This window comes from Macaca nemestrina, chromosome X, assembly GCF_043159975.1.
Source record: "Macaca nemestrina isolate mMacNem1 chromosome X, mMacNem.hap1, whole genome shotgun sequence".
In the NCBI taxonomy this organism is placed as follows: domain Eukaryota; kingdom Metazoa; phylum Chordata; class Mammalia; order Primates; family Cercopithecidae; genus Macaca; species Macaca nemestrina.
Genome location: NC_092145.1, coordinates 89,286,178 through 89,305,769, shown reverse-complemented (window position 1 = coordinate 89,305,769; position 19,592 = coordinate 89,286,178). Strand labels below are relative to the sequence as shown.

The following is a 19,592-nucleotide window of genomic DNA, read 5'->3' as shown; positions in this document are numbered from 1 at the left end:
GTTGTCAGAGAACATATATGCTTTTACTTTTTTGTGGCCAATATATGGTATATTTTAGAGAAGGTTTAACATGCATCTGAGAAAAACGGAACAATAGAATAAACAAAACAATGGTATCCTGATATTACTGGGTGTAGTGTTCCATAGATAGTAGGTCTAGTTGGTTTAGTGTGGCTTAAGCCCTTTATTTTTCTTCTGTCTAGTTATTCTATCCATTAATGAAAGTGGGATTTTAAAATCTCCAAATATTATTTTAGAACTGTCTACTTTTTCCCTTTAATTCTGTCAGTTTTTCTTCATAGGTTTGGGGCTCCTTGTTAGGTGCATACACGTTTATACTTTATCTAATTTCTTGACAGATTAATCCTTTTATCAATATATAATGTCCTTTGTCTCTTGTAACAATTTCTGTCTTTAAGTCTATTTTGTCTGATATTAATATAGCTACCTTAGCTCTTCTTTTTTTGGTTTGCTATTTGCATGGAATGTCTTTTGGTATTATTTTACTTTCAATTTATTTGTGAATTTTGATCTAAAGTGAGTTCTTTGAATTATTTTTGAGAGTTGATTTTTTATTATTAGTCAATGTTCATAATTTGTTTCAACCAAAAGACAATACACACAACAGAATTCTAATGCATTTCATTTTACATCCATTTTATTCCTCACTCACCTCTAAGACTTATCATTTAATTAAAATTTTTTTTACATCTCAAAAATATGTCTGCAATAATTAGAGCTTCATTAGCTGTCCCACTTGGAAACAGGTTTTTAATATTTTTACAGTAAAGAAGACGTGATGGGACATAACGAAAATGTAACTTAAAACACTATGAAAGAAAAGGAACTTTACAGGAACACAGTGGGAGTTCATAAGGAAAGAGTTCAGAAGCTCTTCTCCTGGGGCCCCCAAGTAGAAAACAAAAACAAAACACACAAAGCACAACCACAGGTTCTTTGAGGAAAACAAAACCAACTCCAATGCTCCATCTTGAAGCCAGAATCAGCCTCTTAGAAGTTTGTAAAGCAACTATGCAAGCTGCTTCACCAATTCCTTCTGTTAAAATGTTCCAGGTCCTGGAACCCTGTCAATGGGACTCACTGATATTGCTTGAAAAAGTTATTCACTTCCGGTTCTGCAAGCAGCCCCACTCTCCCGAGCCAAAGCTGGTCAAAAGTGTTTTAAATTTCAGGACTTTCTGTGCAATTCTCTCTTCAATGATCATCTCCACTTCCAAAGTCATGAATATACAGACGTGTAAAATCACTCCCCCAATCACAAAGTTTGTGAACACCCACTTTTTCCTCTCTAGATTTCTCAGTTTAGGACACTGCGGTTCAAACACATTCACTAGAAAAAAAAAAAAAAAAAAAAAAACCACACATTCAAACTCATTTCCCCTAGTTCTCATGGCCCAAATATTTTCCAATGCAGAAGATAATGAAGTTGAACCTCAAAAGCAGTACTTCCTAACTTCCAATCTCTTCTAGAAGGACATAAAAAAATGGAAAGCATGCTATATCAACCATTAGTGTTGGATAGTTTTAAAAGTCTATTTTCACATATAAATGGGATAAACAAGGGGTACAAATTGCACCTTTAAACTAGCAAGAGGAAAGAATCTCTTCCCAAATGTTACACTGAGGAATGTATCTTTAAATGAGAAAGGCCTTAAAATTAACAGATGATCACTATACACAGTCTGAAACTTCCATGACTGTCCAAAGCACCTCAAGGTAACAGCATCAAAGCACTGTGGGTGAAGCTTCTCGGGCAGAGCACCCCTCCTACAGTTTTTTGAGATTACTTATATGAATTAATTCTCCTTTAGGATTCCCTGGGATGGGGCAGAGACTAGAATAAAATTGACTTGTGAGGAGGGAAATAATGAGGTACAAGTGCATGTGGAATTTTTGAAGTAAGCATGTGATAGATCACTGCTTATCACCCCAGGGTTATCAAAACAGCCTTGGAAATTGCTCTTTCCTCATAATGCCTCTGAAGTTGTAAATCCATCCAAATTTGCTCCCCCTTGAGTGATTATACTCGGGAAATGAATTATTAAAATGTGCAAGTATTCACAGAAATTGAAAAGTTTCTCCTTTTAGCTGCAAGGCCAAATGAGAGGAAAACTAATTCTGATCCTAGAAACTAAGGTACGCTGAAGCTTTCAAAGAATCAATCATTTGAATTAGTCTTCACAACCAACAGTATCCTAAGTAGTTATTTGGCTGCTAGTCCTTCAGTATGGTGCTTGTGTTCAATTTCCGAAATCAATTCATATTCTATGCAGCACCTTTGTGTTAAAGCCATGATATTTTACTCCTAGACAAAGCTATGGATGATCATAAACTCTACTTCAAAACTATGGTCACCCAAGGAAATGCTCTGTCAGTGGAGTAGACCCTTTCCAACTCCATTAGCTGACACTGTCTTATAGCATGGTCTTGAACAGATTTCTTCAGAGATTCAATCCAGTTCAAATTAAAATAAAAAACCTGAGCTGGTTAGATACAAATATAAGAGAGAAAAATAAAGCCTCTATACAAAGAGCTTTATTTTATCTGACAAAGAGGAATGTTAAGACAAATTCTATTCAAGACATCCACCAAAGCCTCTATACAAAGAGCTTTATTTTATCTAACAAAGAGGAGTGTTAAGATAAATTCTATTCAAGAAATCCACCAACATTATGTTAATCCTATCATGTTTCACAGCATTACGTATCCATCCAGTGAAATCAGTCGGCAAAGAAACCCATTAAAGGCTATTTTTCATTGTACAGGCAGAGCAGTTGTCTGAAATATGCACTAGTCCACACTTACATTACTGAAAACTATGGAGGAGATAATATCCTGTGATTGACTCAGTCAACCATTTACCCAGTGGAGTAGGTTTTAGCAGATCTTGCTCATACATACTAATAAGACCAGAAACTTTCCCCTGTGGAGCCTTTAGTTAAACTCCAGTTTGTCAAATGTTAGGAATAGTCTAGCATCTGAAACAGAGCTATATTTGACAAGACACTGAAGATTTTAAGTAAAGGCTTGGTGAAATGGAGGGGAAATAAAGGATATTTGTTTCCAGGTTTAAGATTGAAGCCAAAATAGTCATTATACTGTATTCAATACAGTAACAATTGCAAACATTATAAGAGCAAGGTGGGCCACACTTTTTCTTTCTTCTTCAGTGTATAAGACATAGTGCCTGAATACTTGAACGTACATAGTACATTCATCGTGTACCACAGAGAGAGTCACCTCTACTTCATTCCAGCAACTCAATTTCAAAGTTTAACAACACATAGGTCCTTTCTAAAAAGCACTTGGCACTCTCACTAGTTTAAAAAACTCAAGCCTTTGATGTGGATATTTGTGAGATTTGTCTTTTAAAAGAGGCCAATTTCTCAGACTCAGGAAAAGCTATTCATACCCTATGGTGTCCGTAAGACTTCCTCTGACATGGGGGCAAGGAAGTTACAAGGCTTCACTCCAACACCATAAAGTACAATATAGGGAAGATTTCTTTAACCATGTGGTCTTTATTTCAGTGCCAATGTTACAGATACAACACAAATGTTCCAGTCAGAAGGAATTCAAATGGAATGTCAAGGTTCAAGCAAGGCTCAGGAAATAAAAAGAGAGGTTTGAAGCAATAGATAAGATGACTCCAATATACTCCAGGATGAGTCTGATACTCACTCTTCCTAATGGCAAAGGTGCTTTTGATACAGAGTCTGATCTTTAAAACTGGTGAACTACTCTTTCCACCCATTACCATAGTTAAAACAGGCAAGTTATGGGCTTAAGAGCACTTCAAAATTTGTAGTAGGAATAGGGCCATTAATAACTATGAATATATCTTTTAGATAACTTTTTGATCTAAAGTGAGCATATAGATAGATCCTTTAAAAAAACCCTCTCTCTGCCATATCTGCTTTTTGATTTGAGAATAAACTCATTTACATAGAAAGCAATTATTGGTAAGAAAGGGTATAGTTCTGTATTTTGCTATTTATTTTCTATATGTACTAGTCTTTTTTGTTCTTCATTTCCTCCATTAATTCCTATATATATAATATATTGTATTACATATGACATAATATATATGTAATTACATATGACATAATATATATGTAATTACATATATATTGTATACATATTTGAAAGAAGGTTCTTCCATGTGTGCACTGGAAGCTGGAGCCAACTGAAGGTCTCCGCATGGGAAAATGGGGAAAGTGATGGAGAGCTGGATCTGGACACGAGGAGCATTACTTCTATCAGGAGAGATGCAGATGCCAAGGCTATTTTGCCCAAGAATGAGAAACTGAAGCTGAGGAGCCAATGATGGCTGCAGAAAACCAAAGCCAAAAGTTGGCTGAGCAGAAGTGCAAAGAGCAGAGGCAGAGGGCCACTGTGGTGGTAAGGAACCTGCACCCACTGAGGCACACTCTGGCGGAGCTGCTGAGGCTGGAGGCCAGCACCTAGAACCAGGCTCATGACAGGGTGAGCAGCAAGCCCAGGCCAACGGAGCTCAGTCAGATGGGTGCAGCCCAGAGAAAGGACCAGGTTTCAGGAGCTCCAGGCCAACAGAGCTAGCCCCCTGCTGGCTATAAGGCAGCAGCTGACCCACCAGGTGCAGCTGGAAGGTGATGTGGGACACACATGTAGGCCGAGATGCCAAGAAGTTGGCCGGCATCTTGAAGACCGTGGCCTGAGTCTGCTGGGCACCCTCCTATTTGGTCTTTTTGCCATGTTACGGGATAAGTGAAGAGAGCTGGTTGTGAGAACCAATAAAGTGCTCTATGAACTCCTTCCCTTGCGCCTCCAAGGGCTAGGGCTGGGCCGACTCTGGGAGAACTGCCCTCTCTCCCCTCAGGATGACAAGTCGTGTGCCCCAAGCTGGGGGCCTCCAAACTCCCATGCAGAGTGAAGATGACCAAAGTGGTGGGTTTGTGGGGGCTACACTTGCAGGAAACTTATGGCCTGCCAAGTCCTTGATTCTGTCACTAAACAGGTGTAGACGCACCCCACTCCTAGACTGCTGTATGGCTTCCTGGCTGTGTTAGATGCAGGAATCTGTGTAACTGTATGCATTATTAACTATGAGAAAGGCACCTGGGAGGGGACGGCCTGCTGTGCTGGGTTCTGCCACAAACCGGTGTCTTTTGCTTCAGCCTGAGTTTCTGCTGTGGCCCTGGTGGGGTCCAGGAGCACTCAGGCCTGTGAAGTCTGGAGCCAAGGGTGGCTCCGGGCTCTCCTGGCCTTGGAGTCTGCCCCTCAACCCCCTCTTAGTCACAAGGGTTAAGTTGGCACTTGTGAGCACCCCCCACCCTCCACTTGCTTTCTCACTTGTTGTACCCACTCCCTTTGCCTTGCTCCTGCCAGCTCTGAGCCCAGGACTCTCAAGATCTCACTTTGGTGATGTCAGAAGGGAGGGCCTTCTTGCACTGAGGAAATGTGGAGCAGGCCCAGTGGTGAAGCCTCTCAGCTGACTCAGAAGCAAGACGGATTGACGTTTGTTGTTAGAAGCCATTGGGATTTGGAGTTTGGTTGTTGGAGTGCAAATCACTGACTGGTCAGCCCTTGATTTCAGGATATGGAAAGTGAGAGGGCAGTGCGTTCCCAGCCCCCTGAGGCCCAGCTGGGGTTCCCCCTGCCCCAGCTCTCTCCTCAGGTGTCCCCCAGTGCTGTGTGGGACTTGCTGGCCCGTATCCTGCCGGGGGGCCTGGGTAGGACCACTCTCAGCTCTCAGGGTGGGGCCCAGTACCCTAAGCCTTCACAGGCTGCCTGGGGTGGGGTGGCGCTAGGTACCCCAGGACCTCCTGGCTCCAGGATGTGTGCCTGGACTCCCTGCTGATATCCCTGTGTCATGAGCCCTCTATGGTCCTGACCTCCCATGGCACACCCACGTGCTCAGGGTTCAGAACCCCAGCAGTGTCCAGGAAGACTGCCCAATGAGAAGGTGGCCAAGAGGAATCTGAGCCTGTGTTTCCTCCATTCAGTCCTAGGGTCCTGGGCCCCTACTCCACAACAAGAGACTTGGTGGTGTCCACAGACACAGCGTGGACACCCTCCAAGGCACTTGACAAATAAGAAGGGACAGCAGTGGCTGGCTTGACTGCCTGGCAAGAGAGCACCAACCCTTCTGACAGAGGAATTCTCACTTAATTGAGATAAGTAGTTTAGAAAATTGAATTTATGATAAACCCATTTTTGCAATAAAGTGAATGTTAGGAACAAAGCCTGTCAAATGCACAGACAGCATAGCCTGACTGTCAGGGAGGCAGGGTGGGGGTGGCCTTCACTTTCTTCGCACTTTTCTGTATAGTCTGAATTTTTGTATAATGGATATGTATTCTGTGTTATTTTAAGAGGAAAACCTTCTAGTTTCCTAGTCTTCAAATGACTTCAGTCTGACTGTGGGCTGGTGTGGCTTGAAACTCCCCTTCTAGGGATGCTCTTGGGCTCAGGAGCTTCTGACTCCTGTCCAGAAACAGGTGCCTTCCCTTTGAGGTCCTACCTGAGAAAACAGGCCCCATGCAGCAGAGACTGCAGAGTCACGTGTGGACAATGTTGAGGAAAGAGGACTGGCTGGGCGTTGTCAGGGAAGACATTTAAACAAAGACTTAGAGAGACAGGGGCAGTGGGCATCCTGTCAACTGAGATAGACTCAGAATTGTCCCAAGAAAGTAGCCTAAGAAACCACAAATGTTGGGGGATGTCATCCTAGCATTTTTTTGCAAGTGCAAGAAACCCAAACACTCAGTGATGGGCTTGTGCTCAGACAGACAGGTTAATCCCTGCATCAGAAGAGCATTCTTGAGTTTATTTATCATCACTTATGTTAAACATGGTTATTAGCTGAGCACTGCTCCATTCCAGCCACCATGTAGAGAGAGGGAATCTCTAGATAGAGGATGGAGTAGTCCCATCTTGCCCCAAAACAAATCATGTGCAGTCCCTTTGGACAAACATTGGGAGACTCCCTGGAATCAATAGATCTGAGTGAAGAAAAGTGTAGAATCTTTTCTATATATATATATATATTTTTTTTTTTTTGGTGTGTATTTTCTAATCTTTGTAGCATGAATATGAATTACTTGGTAATATAAGAAAAAATATAAATATATATATATTTGATTATTTTGTTTTGTTTTTATTTTTAAAATTTGTGTAAATTTATGGGATGCAAGTGTAATTTTGTTACATGCATAGACTGTGTAGTGGTGAAGTCAGGGCTTTTAGGGTAACCATTGCTCAAATAATGTACACTGTACCCGTTAAGTAATTGCTCATCATCCACCCCACCCAAAATATACCATATGAATTTACTTATCTTTTTCTGTATAGTTTTAAACTTTTTTTCTTACACTGGAGATTACAGTTAACATCTTACAATTAACATCTTTGTTGACCAGCCTGGGCAATAAAGTAAGACCCTATCTCAAAAAGCAAACAAACAACAAGAACAACACAAAAACAAAAAACAAAGAAACAAAAAACCTCAAAAATGCAGTAACAGGGACTTTTATATTTACCTATGCAGCTACTTTTACCATTGTTCTTTATTTGTTTGTATGATTTTGGGTTACTGTCTAGTGTTCTTTCATTTCAGGTTGAACAACTCCTTTATAATTTCTTTTAGGGTAGGTCTGTTAGTGACAAATTCCCTCAGTTTTTTGTTGCCTGGGAATGTCTTAATTTTGCCTTTAGTTTTGAAGGACAAAAGTTTTGCTGAATGTAGAATTATTGGTTAATAGTTCCCCCCCTCCCTTTGGCACTTAAAATATATTATGCCCATCTTCTGAAGTCTATGGTTTCTGAAGAGAAATTGATTTGTTTCTCATTGAAGATCCCTTTTTCATTTGTGGGAAAGTCACTTTTCTCTTGCTGCTTTCAATATTCTCTCTTTGTCTTTGGCTTTTTACACTTTGATCATAACTTGTCTCAGTGTGGATATGTTTTAGCTTTTCCTGCTTGGAGTAAATTATGCTTCTTGGATGTGTAGATTCCTATCTTTCATGATTATTCAAGAAACTTTTGGACATTACTACTTTAAACATTCTTTTGCCCATTCATTTTATGTTCCCTTCTGGAGGTTTCACTATTCAAATGTTGGTATGCCTGATGGTTTCCCTCAGGTCTCTAAGACTCTATTTATTTTTATTTTTTCTTTGTATTTCTGTTCCTCTTACTGCACACTCTTGTTTGACCTATCTTCAACTTTACTGATTATTTCTTATACCAGCCCTAATCTACCATTGAGCTCCTCTAGTGAAGTCTTTATTTCTGTTATTTTACTTTTGTTCTCCAGATTTTGTATTTGTTTCTTTTTAAGAAATGACTTCTCTTTATTGATATTCTTTATTTGTTGAGACTTTGTTCTCCTGGTTTCCTTTTATTTATTTATTTATTTATTTATTTATTTATTTATCCATGATTACTATAGCTCTTGGAGCTAGATTTTTTTTTTTTTTTTGAGATGGAGTCTTACTCTGTCACTCAGGCTGGAGTGCAGTGGCACGATCTTGGCTCACTGCAACCAACCTCCGCCTCCTGGGTTCAAGCGATTCTCCTGCCTCAGCCTCCCAAGTAGCTGAGACTACAGGTGCATGCCACCACATCCAGCTATTTTTTTGTATTTTTAGTAGAGATGGAATTTCACTGTGTTAGCCAGGGTCTCAATCTCCTGACATTGTGATCCACCTGCTTCCCATAGTGCTGGGATTAAAGGGGTGAGCCACCATGCCTGGCCAAAGAGAGGAGATTTAAAGCCTTTGTCCAATGCCTAGCCTTTCTCAGGGAATGTTTCTATTAATTTCTTCTTCTTCTTCTTCTTTTATTTAATACTGAGTGCACCTTTGCATGTCTCATAATTTATTGTTGAAATCTGAACATTTTATGTATTATGAAGTGGCAGCACTTGGTGTCAGATTATCCCTGTTCCCCTAAATTTGTTTTGCTGCTTGTTGTTACTTTTTAGTGACTTTTGTAAACCATTTTTTATAAAGCCTGTATTCTTTATGTGTGGCTACTGAAGTCTGCATTCTGTTAGCTTAGTGGACGCTCATATTTTGAAAGCATTTTCTTAAATGCCTGAAACTCACCCCCACAAAATACTCTCCCAGTTTTTGAATATGGACACTGTGTTGGGGCCCTCCTTCAATGCTTTGCTTTGAAGTCTGTTTTATCTGATATTAATGTTTACATAATATGCATTTTTCCCTAATTTTTGCCATACCTTTGTATTTAAGGTGAATTTCTTGTAAACCATAATTTTAAACATAATTCCCTCCCCCAAATCTCTCTCTTTTAATTGGTGTATTTAGATGATTTACACATAAGGTAATTATTAATATATTAATGCTTATGTCTGCCACCTTATTATGTGTGCTCTACTAGTTTTCGTTATTTCTCAATTCTTTTATTTGCCTTTTAATTTTTAACATCTTGTTGGTTAAGTAGAATATTTTGGATTACACCTTGATTTATTTATACCATTTTTTTCTTTCTCTTTAAAATATTACCTGCAACCAACTCACACCATATACTGTTTTTGAGTATACCACTTTGCATAGTTTTCTTTATAATTGCTTTAGAGATTACCATATGTATACTAACATATCACTGTGTACTGGTATCGGATTTTTAATACTAATATTAAATATACAAACCTTGCTTCTACTTAGGTCATTTTATCCTGTGCATTCAAATAAAATATAACTGTCTAGGGGGCGGAGCAAGACGGCCGAATAGGAACAGCTCCAGTCTCCAACTCCCAGCACGAGCGGCACAGAAGACCGGTGATTTCTCCATTTTCAACTGAGGTACTGGGTTCATCTCACTGGGGAGTACCGGATGATCGGTGCTGGTCAGCTGCTGCAGCCCGACGAGCGAGAGCTGAAGCAGGGCGAGGCATTGCCTCACCTGGGAAGCGCAAGGGGGAAGGGAATCCCTTTTCCTAGCCAGGGGAACTGAGACACACAACACCTGGAAAATCGGGGAACTCCCACCCCAATACTGTGCTTTAAGCAAACAGGCACACCAGGAGATCATATCCCACACCTGGTCGGGAGGGTCCCACACCCACGGAGCCTTCCTCATTGCTAGCACAGCAGTCTGTGATCTACCGGCAAGGCAGCAGCGAGGCTGGGGGAGGGGCGCCCGCCATTGCTGAGGCTTAAGTAGGTAAACAAAGCTGCTGGGAAGCTCGAACTGGGTGGAGCTCACAGCAGCTCAAGGAAACCTGCCTGTCTCTGTAGACTCCACCTCTGGGGACAGGGCAATAACAAACGCAGCCGAAACCTCTGCAGACGCAAACGACTCTGTCTGACAGCTTTGAAGAGAGCAGTGGATCTCCCAACACGGAGGTTGAGATCTGAGAAGGGACAGACTCCCTGCTCAAGTGGGTCCCTGACCCCTGAGTAGCCTAACTGAGAGACATCCCCCACTAGGGGCAGTCTGACACCCCACACCTCACAGGGTGGAGTACACCCCTGAGAGGAAGCTTCCAAAGCAAGAATCAGACAGGTACACTCACTGTTCAGAAATATTCTATCTTCTGCAGCCTCTGCTGCTGATACCCAGGCAAACAGGGTCTGGAGTGGACCTCAAGCAATCTCCAACAGACCTACAGCTGAGGGTCCTGACTGTTAGAAGGAAAACTATCAAACAGGAAGGACACCTACACCAAAACCTCATCAGTACATCACCATCATCAAAGACCAGAGGCAGATAAAACCACAAAGATGGGGAAAAAGCAGGGCAGAAAAGCTGGAAATTCAAAAAATAAGAGCGCATCTCCCCCGGCAAAGGAACGCAGCTCATCGCCAGCAACGGATCAAAGCTGGACGGAGAATGACTTTGACGAGACGAGAGAAGAAAGCTTCAGTCCATCAAATTTCTCAGAGCTAAAGGAGGAATTACGTACCCAGCGCAAAGAAACTAAAAATCTTGAAAAAAGAGTGGAAGAATTGATGGCTAGAGTAATTAATGCAGAGAAGGTCATAAACGAAATGAAAGAGATGAAAACCATGACATGAGAAATACGTGACAAATGCACAAGCTTCAGTAACCGACTCGATCAACTGGAAGAAAGAGTATCTGCGATTGAGGATCAAATGAATGAAATGAAGCGAGAAGAGAAACCAAAAGAAAAAAGAAGAAAAAGAAATGAACAAAGCCTGCAAGAAGTATGGGATTATGTAAAAAGACCAAATCTACGTCTGATTGGGGTGCCTGAAAGTGAGGGGGAAGATGGAACCAAGTTGGAAAACACTCTTCAGGATATCATCCAGGAGAACTTCCCCAACCTAGTAGGGCAGGCCAACATTCAAATCCAGGAAATACAGAGAACACCACAAAGATACTCCTCGAGAAGAGCAACTCCAAGACACATAATTGCTAGATTCACCAAAGTTGAAATGAAGGAAAAAATCTTAAGGGCAGCCAGAGAGAAAGGTCGGGTTACCCACAAAGGGAAGCCCATCAGACTAACAGCAGATCTCTCGGCAGAAACTCTCCAAGCCAGAAGAGAGTGGGGGCCAATATTCAACATTCTTAAAGAAAAGAATTTTCAACCCAGAATTTCATATCCAGCCAAACTAAGTTTCAGAAGTGAAGGAGAAATAAAATCCTTTACAGATAAGCAAATGCTTAGAGATTTTGTCACCACCAGGCCTGCCTTACAAGAGACCTTGAAGGAAGCACTAAACATGGAAAGGAACAACCGGTAGCAGCCATTGCAAAAACATGCCAAAATGTAAAGACCATCGAGGCTAGGAAGAAACTGCATCAACTAACGAGCAAAATAACCAGTTAATAACATAATGGCAGGAACAAGTTCACACATAACAATCTTAACCTTAAATGTAAATGGACTAAATGCTCCAATTAAAAGACACAGACTGGCAAACTGGATAAAGAGTCAAGACCCATCAGTCTGCTGTATTCAGGAGACCCATCTCACACGCAGAGACATACATAGGCTCAAAATAAAGGGATGGAGGAAGATTTACCAAGCAAATGGAGAACAAAAAAAAGTGGGGGTTGCAATACTAGTCTCTGATAAAACAGACTTTAAACCATCGAAGATCAAAAGAGACAAAGAAGGCCATTACATAATGGTAAAGGGATCAATTCAACAGGAAGAGCTAACTATCCTAAATATATATGCACCCAATACAGGAGCACCCAGATTCATAAAGCAAGTCCTTAGAGACTTACAAAGAGACTTAGACTCCCATACAATAATAATGGGAGACTTCAACACTCCACTGTCAACATTAGACAGATCAACGAGACAGAAAGTTAACAAGGATATCCAGGAATTGAACTCATCTCTGCAGCAAGCAGACCTAATAGACATCTATAGAACTCTCCACCTCAAATCAACAGAATATACATTCTTCTCAGCACCACATCGTACTTACTCCAAAATCGACCACGTAATTGGAAGTAAAGCACTCCTCAGGAAATGTACAAGAACAGAAATTATAACAAACTGTCTCTCAGACCACAGTGCAATCAAACTAGAACTCAGGACTAAGAAACTCAATCAAAACCGCTCAACTACATGGAAACTGAACAACCTGCTCCTGAATGACTACTGGGTACATAACGAAATGAAGGCAGAAATAAAGATGTTCTTTGAAACCAATGAGAAGAAAGATACAACATACCAGAATCTCTGGGACACATTTAAAGCAGTGTGTAGAGGGAAATTTATAGCACTAAATGCCCACAAGAGAAAGCAGGAAAGATCTAAAATTGACACTCTAACATCACAATTAAAACAACTAGAGAAGCAAGAGCAAACACATTCAAAAGCTAGCAGAAGGCAAGAAATAACTAAGATCAGAGCAGAACTGAAGGAGATAGAGACACAAAAAACTCTCCAAAAAATCAATGATTCCAGGAGTTGGTTTTTTGAAAAGATCAACAAAATTGACAGACCACTAGCAAGACTAATAAAGAAGAAAAGAGAGAAGAATCAAATCGACACAATTAAAAATGATAAAGGGGATATCACCACCAACCCCACAGAAATACAAACTACCATCAGAGAATACTATAAACACCTCTACGCAAATAAACTGGAAAATCTAGAAGAAATGGATAATTTCCTGGACACTTACACTCTTCCAAGACTAAACCAGGAAGAAGTTGAATCCCTGAATAGACCAATAGCAGGTTCTGAAATTGAGGCAATAATTAATAGCCTACCGACCAAAAAAAGTCCAGGACCAGATGGATTCACAGCTGAATTCTACCAGAGGTACAAGGAGGAGTTGGTACCATTCCTTCTGAAACTATTCCAATCAATAGAAAAAGAGGGAATCCTCCCTAACTCATTTTATGAGACCAACATCATCCAGATACCAAAGCCTGGCAGAGACACAACAAAAAAAGAGAATTTTAGACCAATATCCCTGATGAACATCGATGCAAAAATCCTCAATAAAATACTGGCAAACCGGATCCAGCAGCACATCAAAAAGCTTATCCACCATGATCAAGTGGGCTTCATCCCTGGGATGCAAGGCTGGTTCAACATTCGCAAATCAATAAACGTAATCCAGCATATAAACAGAACCAAAGACAAAAATCACATGATTATCTCAATAGATGCAGAAAAGGCCTTGGACAAAATTCAACAGCCCTTCATGCTAAAAACTCTCAATAAATTCGGTATTGATGAACGTATCTCAAAATCATAAGAGCTATTTATGACAAACCCACAGCCAATATCATACTGAATGGGCAAAAACTGGAAAAATTCCCTTTGAAAACTGGCACAAGACAGGGATGCCCTCTCTCACCACTCCTATTCAACATAGTGTTGGAAGTTCTGCCTGGGGCAGTTAGGCAAGAGAAAGAAATCAAGGGTATTCAGTTAGGAAAAGAAGAAGTCAAATTGTCCCTCTTTGCAGATGACATGATTGTATATTTAGAAAACCCCATTGTCTCAGCCCAAAATCTCCTTAAGCTGATAAGAAACTTCAGCAACGTCTCAGGATACAAAATCAATGTGCAAAAATCACAAGCATTCTTATACACCAGTAACAGACAAACAGAGAGCCAAATCATGAATGAACTTCCATTCACAATTGCTTCAAAGAGAATCAAATACCTAGGAATCCAACTGACAAGGGATGTAAAGGACCTCTTCAAGGAGAACTACAAACCACTGCTCAGTGAAATAAAAGAGGACACAAACAAATGGAAGAACATCCCATGCTCATGGATAGGAAGAATCAATCTTGTGAAAATGGCCATACTGCCCAAGGTTATTTATAGATTCAATGCCATACCCATCAAGCTACCAATGATTTTCTTCACAGAATTGGAAAAAAACTGCTTTAAAGTTCATATGGAACCAAAAGAGAGCCCGCATCTCCAAGACAACCCTAAGTCAAAAGAACAAAGGCATCACGCTACCTGACTTCAAAATATACTACAAGGCTACAGTAACCAAAACAGCATGGTACTGGTACCAAAACAGAGATAGAGACCCATGGAACAGAACAGAGTCCTCAGAAATAATACCACACATCTACAGCCATCTGATCTTTGACAAACCTGAGAGAAACAAGAAATGGGGAAAGGATTCCCTATTTACTAAATGGTGCTGGGAAAATTGGCTAGCCATAAGTAGAAAGCTGAAACTGGATCCTTTCCTTACTCCTTATACGAAAATTAATTCAAGATGGATTAGAGACTTAAATGTTAGACCTAATACCATAAAAACCCTAGAAGAAAACCTAGGTAATACCTTTCAGGACATAGGCATGGGCAAGGACTTCATGTCTAAAACACCAAAAGCAATGGCAACAAAAGCCAAAATTGACAAATGGGATCTCATTAAACTAAAGAGCTTCTGCACAGCAAAAGAAACTACCATCAGAGTGAACAGGCAACCTACAGAATGGGAGAAAATTTTTTCAATCTACTCATCAGACAAAGGGCTAATATCCAGAACCTACAAAGAACTCAAACAAATTTAGAAGAAAAAACAAACAACCCCATCAAAAAGTGGGCAAAGGGTATGAACAGACATTTCTCAAAAGAGGACATTCATACAGCCAACAGACACATGAAAAAATGCTCATCATCACTGGCCATCAGAGAAATGCAAATCATAACCACAATGAGATACCATCTCACACCAGTTAGAATGGCGATCATTAAAAAGTCAGGAAACCACAGGTGCTGGAGAGGATGTGGAGAAATAGGAACACTTTTACACTGTTGGTGGGATTGTAAACTAGTTCAACCATTATGGAAAACAGTATGGCGATTCCTCAAGGATCTAGAACTAGATGTACCATATGACCCAGCCATCCCATTATTGGGTATATACCCAAAGGATTATAAATCATGCTGCTATAAAGACACATGCACACGTATGTTTATTGCAGCACTATTCACAATAGCAAAGACTTGGAATCAACCCCAATGTCCATCAGTGACAGATTGGATTAAGAAAATGTGGCACATATACACCATGGAATACTATGCAGCCATCAAAAAGGATGAGTTTGTGTCCTTTGTAGGGACATGGATGCAGCTGGAAACCATCATTCTTAGCAGACTATCACAAGAACAGAAAACCAAACACCGCATGTTCTCACTCATAGGTGGCAACTGAACAATGAGATCACTTGGACTCAGAAAGGGGAACATCACACACCGGGGCCTATCATGGGAAGGGGGTCGGGGGGAGGGATTGCATTGGGAGTTATACCTGATGTAAATGACGAGTTGATGGGTGCAGCACAGCAACATGGCACAAGTATACATATGTAACAAACCTGCACGTTATGCACATGTACCCTACAACTTAAAGTATAATAATAATAAATAAATTTAAAAAAATAAATAAATAAATATACAAAAAAAAATAAAATATAACTGTCTTAAATACTTACTGTGCATATATTGAGTACCATATCACATAGTGTCATAATTTTCGCTTCAATCTTCAGATAAGATTTAAAAACTCAGGAAAAGTAAGATTATCTCTTGCTATTACACCTCTTTTTTGTATTCCTATGTTCTTCCTTTTCTGAAGTTCCAAGGCTTCTTCTGTTATAATTTCCTTTCTAAGAAAGTTTAAAGAACTTCTTTTAGCTATTTTTTAAGGATAGATTTGCTAGCAACAAATTCTGTTTATTTTTCTTCATCTGAGAATGTCTCGATTTACTCTTCATTCCTGACAGATATTTTTGCTGGATATACAATTTGTGTTTGACAAGTCCTTTCTTTCAGCACTTAAAATATGTTGTTACTTATTTCTGGCCTTTATGGTTTTAGATGAGAAATACATTTTCGTTTGGATTAGTATCATCCTAGAGGAAATGTGTTTTTGTCTCTGGCTGCTTTCAAGATGTTTTCTTTATATTTAGTTTTCAGAAGCTAAATATCACGTGTCTTGACATGTATTTCTTTGGATTTATCCTATTTGCAATTCACTGAACTTCTTGAATCTGTGGGTTTATGTGTTTCACCAAATTTGGGAAGTTTTCAGCCAGTATTTTTTTTTGAGTATTCTCTCAGCCATACTCCCCTTTACTTCTGGAACTCTGGTAATACGAACTTTTATATCTATATTTTTTATACATTCTCACACGTCCCTCAGGTCCTCTTCTTTTTTAAAAATTCTATTTACCCCCGTTGTTAAGATTGAATAAATTCTATTTATCTGTCTTCAAATTTACTGATTCTCTCCTCTGTCATCTCGACTCTACTATTAAGCCCATCGAGTAATTTAAAAAAATTTGCTTATTGCCTTTTTATGTTCTATAATTTCCATTTGTTATTTTAAAATATAACTTGAATTTCTTTTCTGACATTTTCTTTTTTTTTCATTTATTTCAAGGAAATTTGTAAGTCCTTATTAAAGCAATTGTATGATGGATACCTTAAAATCCTTGTAAGGCAATTCTAACATCTCTATCAACTCAGTGTTGGCATCTATTGATTGTCTTTTCTTATTCAAATTGTGGTTTTCCTGGTTGTTGGTATGATGAGTGATTTTTTATTGTATTCCAAACATTCTGGAAATTATACTGTGAGATGTTTAATTACACTTAACATTATTTTAAAGCACATAGTCTCTATGTTGAAGTAGCACAACAGCTGGATATGTTCAGCTTCCTGTTGGCCTCACTGACACCAGGGAGTATGGAAGTGGAGCGCTGAATTATGCCGCTTTGTTGCTGCATGGTAAAAACGGAAGCTCAGTTTCTAGTTGGACCCTGCTGACAATGGGGAATGGTGGGGGAGTTGTCTTAGTTTAGGTTGCCATAACAAAGTACTATATACTGCATGGTTTAAAAAAAAAACAAATGCTCTGAGTGACAAAATTATTAGCAGACGAGTTTGGAATTGCATCTAACATTGAGTCATGAGTAAACTGTCTTTCAGTCCTGGGAGCCATTACATCTGTACAACAAAGGCTCAAACTTTATAACAAAGTACCTTCAAATGGTCTGGTTGTTTACTGTGGAACAACTGTAACAGAAGAAGGAAAGGAAAAGAAAGTCAACATTGACTTTGAACCTTTCAAACCAATTAATACATCATTGTACTTGTGTGACAACAAATTCCATACAGAGGCTCTTATAGCACTACTTTCAGATTATAGCAAATTTGGCTTTATTGTAATAGATGGTAGTGGTGCAGTTTTTGGCACACTCCAAGGAAACACAAGTCCTGCACAAATTCATTGTGGATCTCCCAAAGAAACACGGTAAAGGAGGTCAGTCATCCCTGTGTTTTGCCTCTTTAAGAATGGAAAAGCGATATAACTACGTTTGGAAAGTAGCAGAGACTGCTGTGTAGCTGTTTATTTCTGGAGACAAAGTGAATGTGACTGGTCTAGTTTTAGCTGGATCCGCTAACTTTAAAACTGAACTAAGTCAATCTGATATATTTGATCAAAAGTTGCAATAAAAAGTTTTAAAGTTAGTTTGTATATCCTATGGTGGTGAAAATGGATTCAACTAAGCTATTGAGTTATCTACTGAAGTCCTCTCCAACGTGAAATTCATTCAAGAGAAGAAATTAATAGGACGATAGTTTGATAAAATCAGCCATGACATGGGCAAGTACTGTTTTGGCATTGAAGATTCGCTAAAGGCTTTGAAAATGGGAGCTGTAGAGACTCTAATAGTCTTTGAAAATCTGGATAATGAGATACGTTCTTCATTGACAAAGCACAGAAGAGGAGAAAATTCTCTAACTACAGAGCAACAAAAGGATACATCTCATTTCATAGACAAAGAGACTGGATGGGAACATGAGCTTATTGAGAGCATACCCCTGTTGGAATGGTTTGCTAACAACTATAAAAAATGTGGAGCTACGTTGGAAATTGTCACAGATAAATCACAAGAAATGTCTCAGTTTGTGAAAGGATTTGGTAGAAGTGCAGGTATCTTGTGGTACCGAGTAGATTTCCAGGGAATAGAATACCAGGAGACGATGAATTTTTTTTACCTTAGTGACTAGTAGGTAGTCAGCAAAACGTGCCTCACCCTCCAACATCCAACCCAAGGAGCATACCCATGGTCGAATCCAAACATATCCCTGCCTCACAATTGGAACATTTTCGGAATTTAATCCATGAGCATTGGATATTGAAAAGAAAACCGAAACAAAACCAGACCCAATCCTACACTTTGGTTTGTCATGGTGTTAACACAGCAGCCTACAACTAAGTTCCTAAATGCACCTTTGGACTAGTGTAAAAAGGAATCCCAGTTTTCACTTTACTTGGTAGTAAAATTGGTTGCTCTTGTATTTTATGAAAAAAAAAATCTTTTTTTTAACCTTCATACGTAGAAGCAAAAATACTTTAATTGTTGTAAACTTTCAAAAGTTAATAGAAGTGAGATCAGACTGGTTTGTTTCTTATTTTGATTGGAGAAAAATTAAATTATTGCATTTTGCAGTGACCCATTTACATGGCATTCTCAGCTTAGACTGCATAAGAAAAAATATATGTGGTGAAATGTTGGAACCATTTCTCTCTTGGTCTCTGTTTGATGTTGAAAGGGTGAGCTAATAGGAGGCAATTTCAACTTCACTCCCTCACGCTACCCACTCCCCTGCCAGTCTGGCAGTTTCAAGGATGCAAATTGCATTGCAAAATCAAACTGACCCCTGAAGTATTTGGGACAATGCACTGTTTGCTTCCATTTGTTTGGCAGACACATTTGTGCCAGCATTTGGGAGCCCTTTGAATCAATTGTTTTGACAAAGGTCCTTATAACCTTAGCCTACTAGAAACCAGTTTGGGATGGATATGATGGGGCTTCTGTCTGCTGCCGGGATTGGGAGAAATAAAACATGCAATCTAAGTGGAAATGAAGAAATTTAAAGATGATTTTATTTTGTTAGGGCCAATTCTCGTTTAAAGGGAGGTGGGCGTGTTTTCCTTGTGTTGGATGGCATGAAATTATGTGAATGTTTTGATTTATTAAACTGAACTGCAAGGTTTTTCACAGAAACGACAGACATGTATAACTACATGTAATTATAAACTCCCGACCTCCTGGTGGGGTTGGGACATCTGTTTCAAATGT

General features: G+C 39.6%; 1 pseudogene; it reads left to right on the top strand.

Annotated features, from left to right (window-relative positions):
• Positions 1-5,599: 5,599 nt before the first annotated feature.
• LOC105476737 (eukaryotic peptide chain release factor subunit 1 pseudogene) lies at positions 5,600-18,516 on the top strand (annotated as a pseudogene).
• The last annotated feature ends 1,076 nt before the right edge of the window (positions 18,517-19,592 follow it).